The sequence below is a fragment of the Phyllobates terribilis genome, unplaced genomic scaffold (assembly GCF_046119375.1).
Source record: "Phyllobates terribilis strain yellow unplaced genomic scaffold, ASM4611937v1 Scaffold_7__3_contigs__length_470593459, whole genome shotgun sequence".
In the NCBI taxonomy this organism is placed as follows: domain Eukaryota; kingdom Metazoa; phylum Chordata; class Amphibia; order Anura; family Dendrobatidae; genus Phyllobates; species Phyllobates terribilis.
Window position 1 is genome coordinate 300,077,431 of NW_027362767.1, and position 11,429 is coordinate 300,088,859.

The window sequence follows — 11,429 nt, forward strand, 5'->3', positions numbered from 1 at the left end:
GCCCAGGGGGCGCGTCAACTTTGGCGTAGTCGGCAGGATTACGTGCCCACAACAACCGGGTACTGCGTGCCTGAAGAAAAGAACAAGTTTACCTCAAAAAGAAGTCTCCTGCCGGTTCCGGAGGGTCCCCGCCATCGGACTCCATCACAGGTCGATTCCCGCCGGTTGTCCGCCATTAACAGCTTTTTCCCGCCATCTGCAGAGTTTCCCGCCACTGGGAGACGATTCCCGCCATTTCCAAAGGTTTCCCGCCTTGGAAGAGCGGACGCCATTATGGGCGTGCCAGAGGGTGGCAAGAGGCCGCCTCCCATCGTGGGCCAGGACCGAAAATGGCGCCAAAAGTGGAAACCGCCCCCACCAACAGAGACTGTGATGCTAGAGGTGTCTGTCAGCGTGAAAGAACTGCCCCTGGAGCTGACAATCACCAAGTGGCCCCGGGACCGCCCTCGAAGTGGGAGGACTGAGAAGAAGAGAGCAAAGATGGGTGTCGCCTGGAGCAGTCTGGAGAGAGCGCACCCGGAGACAAGAAGCCTAGAGCTGAGTCCAGAAGAAGCTTACCCGGAGATGGGAGAAGAGCAGAGTAGCACCGGCCCGCTGGCCAGGAGCCTGCTGGAGACAACGGAAGGAGAGCAGAGCAGCACCGACCCGTTGGTCAGGAGCCTGCTAGAAGCAACGACCCCACTAGGCTTAGTGGAGGTCCTGGCACAGCTCCCCCGAGATCGGGAGTGTGCGCAGACTGCGCTGGAGGGCCTCGCACGGAGGATGGCCCGGGTGCAACGAGAGACGTTGGCGGAGTGGAGCCGAGAGATGGCCCAGCAGACCGAGACTCGTCAGCGGAGCACGCCACCCGAGACGAGGAGACAGACCGCCTCTGAGGATGGCGCAGGAGGACTGAAGGCCGGAGACGGCGCCGAGAAGGGAGCCGAACGAAAGGAGGCAGGTAAAGGGGACGTCTCTACCCCAAACCGGGAAACCGCGTACCTGCCCCAGCTCCCCGTCGCAGAGCCCGAAGTACCCCCTGCCGTGCCCGTAACCGCAACGTCACCGCCACAGACTAGGCCTCAACCGGAAGCCGCAGCCGCGACCCCTGTGACGTCACACGCCTCGACCCCGAGCGTGACCAAGCAGGAAGTACCACCAGCCTGGTCGCAAGGCCTAGTACCCCCGGGCGCCGCAATACCAACAGCGCCCCCTACCTCCGCGGAGCCACCGGCCTGGTCGCAGGGCCGAGTAACCACGGGCGCCGTCGTTCTTACGGTGCCCTTTGCCTTTAGGGTGCCCCAAGCCTGGTCGCAAGGCCTGGTCGACCCGGGCGCCGCTACCGTCAACGCGCCCTCAACATCTAGAGTGCCGCACCTGGGCGAAAATCTATTTGCCCAGCATACGTGTCCGGACGGGTCTGAAACTGAAACTGTCCACAAAGAAAGAGCAGGAGGACGCCGTCGTTGAGTACGGTAGTATAGAGACTGTATATAGTTGCCCGTCGGGGCACAGTGAACCGTTGCTGCTAATATAGTCCCCGTTGGGACCAGAGAACTGAACTGTTAACCCGTGTGTCCCTATTCCCACTGACCGAGGACTGAGAGCGGTCATCCCTTTCCTAAATACCTGGCCGAGGACTGAGAGCGGCCATATCCCCTTGTAAATAGTTGCGCTTCCTAAAGCGCCCCCTACCGGTTTTATAGGAAGACCATTTTTCTAGAGAAACTGTTGCACTTTTCCCGGGCACACGTTGCACAGTGTCCGGAGGAGGAGTTAGAAGCAAGAAACGACTACGAGAATGTTTTATATGAAAAGTTTTATGATGCTGCTAATATATGTTGTTTTATATGTTTTATTATGTTGTTTATGCAAAAATGTATGTTTGGTGTTGTTTTATATCTTACAGCCCGAGGACGTGCTGTGATTTACCAGGGGGGAATGTAGCACCCTGAGGATTCGGCTGCTACAGGGGTATTGCGCCTCAACCCAGAGGTGTGATATTCCACTCCCGGGTAAGGATGGAGTGTGGAACTGAGCTCAGTCAGCTGCATGCACTACACACACCCCATTTCCGAGGAGCAGACCAACGGTACTCCCACTTAGAAATGTGCAGGTACGACCGAGTCTGTTCCTGGCTGGAGTGGGAGGGGGGTGGTACATCCCAGTAGTGTAGGGGCAGATAGGGGGAGCAGCCTGGGTAAAGATAGGAGCTCATTGGGTGCTGGTCACCTGAGCTCACACATAGAGGGAGTATATAAGGTGGGCACCATCTAAGATCAGGGTCAGTCTGCCACAGTCGGTCAGTCTGTGAGAAGTCAGAGGAAGAGGAGCAGAGCAGCCCCAGAGAGAGTGAGAGAAGAGAGAAAGAGAGACCCAGAGGGGGAAACAAAAAGGAACTCTGAGAACCCACATACAAACACAGGGTGAAGAGTTGGCAATAGGGTACCGGATCCCAAACTGGTGGGGGCTAAAGCATACCTCAGCCAGAGACCGGAGGCCGTGGGCAGGATCTGCCACGGCCACCCACCACATCCACCCTGAAGGCAAACCACGTGTAGGGTCAGGGAACCCAAGGCCAAGGGTCTCCCAACAGAAGGCCCGAGGGAGCTGGACCTAGGTGGATTCCTGGTGGGGACGGCCAGAAGAAAGGACAAGAAGGAGGGCTCAGGGACATGCTCCGGACTTGCTTGGGGGTTGGCTGAATCCAGGACCTGGTGGACGCAGCACGGCTCGGGTGGTCACTCAAGGCCGGAGTGACCGGAATATCTGCAGTAAGTAAACACCCTGAACTGCACAACCCGACTCTGTCTTTAATTACCATCATCCCTGCACCACCACAACCCCCATCCTCTGCACCTGACCCCCTGAGGCCATACCCCTCCCGTTGGGGGTTATACTACCTAGCTGCACAAACACCATCAGCCTCAGCGGACCCTGCTGCAGCGGCGGCCGTAGTGACCGCAATCCAACGGGTGGCGTAGTCGACATAAAGAACTTTGTAACATCTGTAGGACTGCCACATACTCTGAGCTTGACACCCTGGGCACGGACCGGGTCACAGCCACTCGGAGACTACAACCCCCATCTGATCCGGCTCCGGGTATTCCCCTAAAGAATATGGCCCAGGGGGCGCGTCACAAACAGAGGGCATTATTACTTTCTAGGGGGCAAAATGTGGTCACTGTTTTCTAAAGCACTTGCACACTGCATTACTATATTCTAGAGGTTTGTTTTACCATCTAGAGAGCACACAGAAGGTGCAGTAATATGGACACGTACAGCAACAGAGGCTCAGTATTGGGGTATCAGCAGGAAGAGGTGTTTGTGCAGGTTGGGAATAGATGGGGACAGGGCCTGAAATGTAAAGAGTCAAATGTGTCTTTGTTGTGGTCTCTGCAGACCTGAGACTTTGAGTCCTGGATGGAGAAGTCGTCGTGTCAGTCTGGACCAGATGGAAAAGACGGGAAAGTGAACAATTTAATCAGAAAGAACATCACCTGTAAATTACTATATATAACTGTGCTGTGATCTCTTATATGTTCTGTAGGAAGGGTATCTAGCAATATGTCACCATATGGCGGTAATAGCAGTGCTGGTCTTTGTATAGAGATTATTTTCAGTAACAGCGCTTTCAGTAACAGCGCTGCCATCTGCTGAGGTTCTCCTAAATCCACTATCTGGGTGCGCCAGTGGCGTACCGCCAATGGCGGCAGGCCACGCCACTGCTATGGGGCCCATTACCGGAAGGGGGCCCGTGAGCCGGGAGGGCCCCAAACAGAGTGGGAACCAGGAGGATAGGTGAGTATTGGGGGGGAGGTAGGTTGCGGTTGCGGCGGCGGCGGAGGAGCCGGTTGCGGCGGTGGGGGAGCGAGCACACGCTGTAGCCGCTGCTGCAGCTACCGCGTGTGCCCGCTGCGAAAAGGAAATGAATATTCCCTCTTCTCCACTCCCATGGGCGTGGAGAAGAGGGAATATTCATTCTCTTAAGTAGCGACCAAGGAGGAGCGCTGAGCCGCGGCTCCTGCTGTCAGTGCCCGCTGCTAAAGAGAAAGCATATTCACGCTTCTCCACGCCCATAGGAATGGAGAAGTGTGAATGTGCTGGCAGCAACAGCAGCTCACCTCGGCTTCTGAGAGCGCGCGTTGCTCAGATGCCGACATGAGCTGCAGCAGACAGGACTCAACGCTGGAGTAGAGTTGAGGAAGGAAGGTGAGTAAAAGTGTTTATTATTTTATGTGTGCAGTGATTGGGGCCATACATAGTAGGATTGGGGAATGAGGAGGCCACAGATACCAGGATTGGGGGATTGAGGAGGCCACACATACCAGGATTGAGGGATGAGGAGGCCATACATACCAGGATTGGGGGGATTGGGGAGGCCACACATACCAGGATTGAGGGATGAGGAGGCCACACATACCAGGAGGATTGGGGAGGCTACACATACCAGGATTGGGGGACTGGGAAGGCTACAAATACCAGGATTAGGGGACTGGGAAGGCCACACATACCAGGATTGGGGGATTGGGAAGGCCACACATACCAGGATTGGGGGACTGGGAAGGCCACACATACAGGGATTGGGGAGGCCACACATACCAGGATTGGGGGGGTATTGGGGAGGCCACACATACCAGGATTGGGGGGGGTATTGTGGAGGCCACACATACCAGGATTGGGGGGGGACTGGGGAGGCCACACATACCAGGATTGGGGGGGGACTGGGGAGGCCACACATACCAGGATTGGAGGACTGGGGAGGCCACACATACCAGGATTGGGGGATTGGGGAGGCCACACATACTAGGATTGGGGGGATTGGGGAGGCCACACATACCAGGATTGGGGGAGTATTGGGGAGGCCACACATACCAGGATTGGGGGGGGATTGGGGAGGCCACACATACCAGGATTGGGGGGGGATTGGGGAGGCCACACATACCAGGATTGGGGGGATTGGGGAGGTCACACATACCAGGATTGGGGGATTGGGGAGGCCACACATACCAGGATTGGGGGTTATTGGGGAGGCCACACATACCAGGATTGGGGGGGATTTGGGAGGCCACACATACCAGGATTGGGGGGGATTGGTGAGGCCACACATACCAGGATTGGGGTACTGGGAAGGCCACACATACCAGGATTGGGGGATTGGGGAGGCCACACATACCAGGATTGGGGGACTGGGAAGGCCACACATACCGGGATTGGGGAGGCTACACATACCAGGATTGGGGGGTATTGGGGAGGCCACACATACCAGGATTGGGGGGGATTGGGGAGGCCACACATACCAGGATTGGGGGGAGATTGGTGAGGCCACACATACCAGGATTGGGGTACTGGGAAGGCCACGCATACCAGGATTGGGGGATTGGGGAGGCCACACATACCAGGATTGGGGGACTGGGAAGACCACACATACCGGGATTGGGGAGGCCACACATACCAGGATTGGGAGACTGGGAAGGCCACACATACCAGGATTGGGGGATTGGGGAGGCCACACATACCAGGATTGGGGGATTGGGGAGGCCACACATACCAGGATTGGGGGATGAGGGGGTGCCACACATACCAGGATGGGGAAATTTACCAATAGCTGCTGCATTTCTCACCTTAGGCTTATACTCAAGTCAATACGTTTTCCCAGTTTTTTGTGGTAAAATTAGGGGCCTCGGTTTATACTCGGGTTGGCTTATTTAAAATATATGGTATTTTAAAATCAGTGAGTACGTGGTGCCCATAATAGTGCAGGACTGTGGGGTGCATTATACTATATGGGGGCTGCATTTTACCCTATGGGGTGTGTAATATACTGTATGGAGGACTATGGGGAGTGCATTATATTCTATGGAGGACCATGGGAAGTTCATTATACTATATGGAGGATTATGGGGGGCGCATTATACTATATGGAGGATTATGGGGGGTGCATTATACTATATGGAGGATTATTGGTGGTGTATTATACTCTATGGAAGGCTGTGGAGCCATTATAATATTTTGAGGACTATGTGGGGGGCCATCATACTGTATGAAAGCAATTATGCAGTGTGAAGGGTTGTGTGGGGTCCATTATACTGTTTGGAGGGCTCTTGCGGGCCATTATACTGTATGTAGGCACACTATAGTGTATGGAGAGCTTTGGGGGTCACAGTTTGGGGATCATACTGTGTTTGGGGTCACCATACTTTGCCTTGGAAGTTGAAAATGGGTACAATAGGGTCTTTATACTGTGCATGTGGAGGCTAATGTGGATTAATGCACCATGGGGTAATCATACTGTGTTTGGGGTGCACTTTTGTTGGAATCACACTTTATGGGGCAATGAAAGAGGAATCTAGGCCTTCAGCAGGAGGAAAATTACTGTGTAAAGGATGGAAAGTTGTGAGATCTGCCCTTCTGTGACACAGACAAATATATATATTTTTTTGGGGGGGGGGGCAATTAGAGCTTCTGCTATGTGGTCCCATGATTTCGATGTACGCCCCTGGGGTGCGCCACTACATTTATAATCAGGGTTACCTGGTTAGGGACCCACTCAGAAGTTTCACCCCTCCCTGAACCAAAACCCTAGCTACGCCTCTGAGTGACAGAGAGGAGCCAGAAGACCACAGCGTCTGATTCCTCCCACTCCTGCACTCATTAGAAGCCTTTCACCTTCATATTAAAAGGTGCAGGTTTCTTCTAGCAGTGCATGGGTTAATTTTCTCAGTTGTGAGCTCCTAGAAGCTTACCTGCATTAAGGCTCTCAGCTGTTCACTGTTAGCCACTCCCTTCTCCTATTTATACTGAGCTCGGGCTAGCAGTCATTGCCAGAGCTATCTTCATTGCTGCATGGTTAGAAGTTTGGTGGTTTGTTGTTGCTTGAGAAGGCATTTGGTGGTTTAAGCTAAGACTGTTGCGTGGTTAAGGTTGTTTGTTAATCCTCTCCTTCTCCTACTTTGAATTTTCCCCATCCTCCACTCCCCAGTGTTATCCTCTGTTGTTTGTGTGCATATATTTGTATGATTGGTATTTTTCTTTATCCCTGTTTGTATTACCTTATTGGTCTGGTTGGTGTATTGCGATGCACTACTACTCCCCGCTTCCCTGGGTGGGGGAAGGGAACAGATTGAGGATGGATTGAGGAGCTCAGACAAGGTACGTGGCCCCGGCGTCTTCACCTTCAGAAGTAATCCTGGGAACAGGGCCAACTAGGTCGCCCCTAGCGTTAGGGACAGGGAAGAAGCCCCTGGTTCCAGGATACCCAATAACAGAGTCGTGATAGCAAGTTGAATACAGCACGGGGTTTTATTAAATTTTACATTATTTTGAAGGATTGTTTTATCTATGTGCACAAAATACATTGGACCTAATAAGTCAATCCTTACTCTTTTATACTATTATTTGATGTGTTTGTCCTATAGTAGTAGTGTGTCACCCTGGCCTGGATGCCACAAATATAATAAAGCTGTGTCTGAGAGCAAGGGGGAGGTTCTCTGGTCAGGGGAACATTAGCATGCAATACCTCCTGTCACAGGCCAGTAGGGGGAGCAGGCTGCCCCTATAAAAGCTGGAACTGGGGGCAGGGTTAGGGAGAACTGGACGACCTGTCTCAGGACTGAGAGGTGTCCCAGAGCAGTGAGGGACAGTTGTATTGCACCCTAAGAGGACGTGTGGCAGTAGGAGAGCCACAAGCCAGGGACAAGAGGTGAAGAGCGCCTGTCCTGGCAGACAAAGAACCCAATTTACCAGACTTTGGTGTCTGAGGCTGTGAGGATTCCACGTCCTACAGCAGATAACCAGTCCGCAGGGGACTGTACGTTCCTTGGCCTAAGAAGCCCGGAGGTTCCGCCACACCAGAAGGGACCAGCAAAGTCGTACCAGGCCGGGAGTAGAAAGGAACCCACGTTGCAAACCATACGGGCGAGAGGACACGGTGAGCTCGGGACCGTGGGCTGTTACCCTACCAGGAGGAGATAGCCAGAAGGAGAGCAGAGAGCACGGTAGGCCTATACCCTCACCCTGACCAGGGCCAATTTCCCAATTGCTCTCAGACATCCAGGTCCCCTCCTAGCCGGGACTGTTTGTGGGTCAGTTCACCTGTTCTAGTAAAGACCCTGGACTGCAACCTGTTGTCTGTGTGCTCCTTGCTCCTCCAGCACTAACGGTACTGGGATGCCCTACACCATCATCCCCATCTTCCATTATACTGCCCTGGGGCCGCACTCTTCCCGTGGGGAGTCACACTATCCCAGCTGCATACATCATCAGCCCCAGCGGTCTACCTGGCAGCGGCGGTCCGCACTGACCGCAATCCACGGGTGGCGTAGTCGGACACACCAACAGCGCGTCGCAGACTACCACTGGTCTGACCACCCTGAGCCACGGAACCGGGTAGCCACTACTACCCCCATCGTTCCCCTATTGCCCGGATCCGAGTGCCCCACAGCCCAGGGGGCGAGTCAGTAGCACCGGAGAATTATTCTACTGTATCTTGTGTAGTGGGAAGAAACTATGATAGTTTAATAGCAGACATTTTATGCGACCCCTGAACAGACTCTAATCGCACCAGACTGTGGTTGTGAATGAATTCTATAAATCTTAATTATCTTGTGTTTTCAGCAGTCCGACTCCAACATATTTATCATAATTTACCTTATCTCCTTTTTCTACACAGTTACTGAATGGTACCTGCAGAATTACAAGACTTAAATAATCACAAGTTTCCCTCCAAAAAGACCCTCATGCCACTTGTTTATTCCATTCTCCCAAAACACCAAATTGGCTCACAATTGACTATAACTTCCAAGTCTTGTTGACCACAAGTCTCAATAAGTGGATTTTGTCTGATATTGGAATCATTGATTTATTTTCTTATTCCTGGTACGTGAAGTGACGTGCCCGCAATATTTTACCTCCCAAATAGACAGAACTGTCGAAATAAGTACAGTAATGTCTCAATAGACACAGTTGCTCTGATGACCCTGATTGGTATTTTATCTTCTATATATTTTGCTTTATACAAAGTTCACATAAAAGGAAGGTCAGATCCGAGCTTATCGTTGTGCCATTGCCAGCTATGTACACTATTCCATGTTATCAGTCTGAGCCGTAGCCAGTACATTAGTATTAACAGGACTACATTACTGCAGTATCACAGAATAATCCCAGACAGCCCACACATCTCTCTCCTCTCCTGGAAGAGATTACTCAGCATTTCACTCTGAACAATAATGACAGGAGGGAACTGAAGGAAGGTTATGGAGGAAGGTGTGTCACTGTAATTTTTGCTATACATGGCACCTTATGACATAGCTTGGGCACCTCCGGCATTGGGACAGGGATCTTGCAATACCTGGCATAGTCTCTGATTTCAAAGCTTAATGTGCCAAAATAGGTGAAGCCTATAAAACTCAACAAGTACTTTCCTCTGAATGATATCCCGACTCACAGTTTTTCCTCTCATAATAATCATGTGAACACTTAATGTGACCTTCTATTATTACACAACTTAAGTGCTCCCTTTCCCAATAAAATTATTCAATGTTGTAAAAATGTTTATGCTCTATAAATGTTATCCAACAAGTAAAAGAAGACCAACAAGCAGCAGGGATTATCTATTCTGAGAAAATCATTACTAGGAGAACACAGAGCACCACATAGTCATCTGGCACTGGACACTTATCAGAGAATAGGCATTGCAATGTGAGGTCACAAGGGAGTAAAGCCTGAATCCCTAATGTGAGGAGTCACTGGGAAGATAATATAATTTCTATTAAATCTTGCACTGATAATGAAAATAATGTCTTAGCTTTGGCTCCATTACTACAGAAGATTAAAAGCCATGATCCCTCATGCCAGTGCTGACACACACATACATACACGATGCGTCAGCATGCTGCAATTAATGAATACACCACTTCCAATATTGCTGTTAAAAACGTAAGCTACTTAGTTGGCATTTTTTGATCAAAGAGCGCAAAAGACATCCAACCACGACAAGGTGACCTTTTAATATGGATGGTCCGGACCACTAATGTCCTACGTCTCAATGTGCTAAGTCAGGTCTGAATGGGGAGTGAAAAGAAACCAGGCATAGCTCACAATTAAATCCTTGAGATGGGTGTATAAGGGTGCTGAGCCCTGGAGGGGACCACAAACCCAAATAAGTACCATAAAGAAAAAAAAAGAGGGCCCGCACACCTTTAGTATTAAATTAATGTACAGGTGCAAAGAGCGCAAAAGCCAACCACCCATTTTTCCTTTACAGGGTTTTTATTGCGAGCTACGCCTGGTTTCTTTTCACTTCCATTCAGATGAGTCTAGTTTGGCACATGGAGAGGTGGGTCAGTAGTGTTCAGGGACCATCTATATTAAAGGTACACCTTGACGTGGTTGGATGGCTTTTGTAGTGTTTGATCAAAAAACGATAAGTACCTTTCGTTTTTAACGTTTACAGCAATAGTGAAGTTCATGTATTCATTAGTCCCAGTGTGCTGACGCATCATTTATGTATATTGGCCACATAGAATATTTGTGCACTTGTACATTAATTTAATACTAAAGGTTTGCAGGCCCTATTGTTTCTTTTTTTGTAGTGCTGACACAATGTCAGTAGGGGAGCAAGAGGACGTGGCATTTAATCTTCTGGAATAAAAGCTAAGAACTTTTTTCATGTTGCAGAAGTGTTGAGCTGATCATATGTGCTGGGTCTAAGGCAAACCACTTGGACACCAATTAGTCAACTAGAATATTGGTCACAGTACAACTTGGTTAACAAGGAATGTAAGTGGATATACCCCTAAGGGATGACTATCTAGGTCTCAAACTGTAAAACATGTACCCTAGGGGGAACATGCCATTTCTATAGCACTTGTTCTTCATCTTCATGTTGTGTTTTTGGGTGATCATAGCCTTGAGGGTAGTTTGATGATATTTATTTGAAAAAGTAGTACTGGGCTTAGAAACATTAAGAAATAGTTATCTATTATGTCTATTATGGAATGTATTGTGTATGCCTTATAAGTACTGGACCCGCTCAACTCTATGGAGATGAGATCTTGTAGTCTGCAAATAAAATGAGTAAAGCTCATTTCTAGAACTCCTCCATAAACACACAATCGTTATGACATTGTCCAAAGGTTGTCTTAGAACAGGAATAAATAGTAACAATAGATAAATCATGCCAACAAGTATGGTTAGGCAACTTGAGCTGTGTCTGAGGTCCCCATGCAAACAATGTGCCCCATGCAGCAACTGCCAAAATGTGCATAGTTGGCTGTGCCTCCGAAAAATCTTCAGGTTCCAGTGTAAAGGAGGTTACTATACTGAGAAAACCTGTCACGGGGATACCGCAACAGAGAGGGGCCAGAAGATTGCAGTGTCTGGATTCACAAACTTCTCCACTGATTAGAACTGATTCACCATCTTATTAAACAGTACAGGCTTTTTCTTTG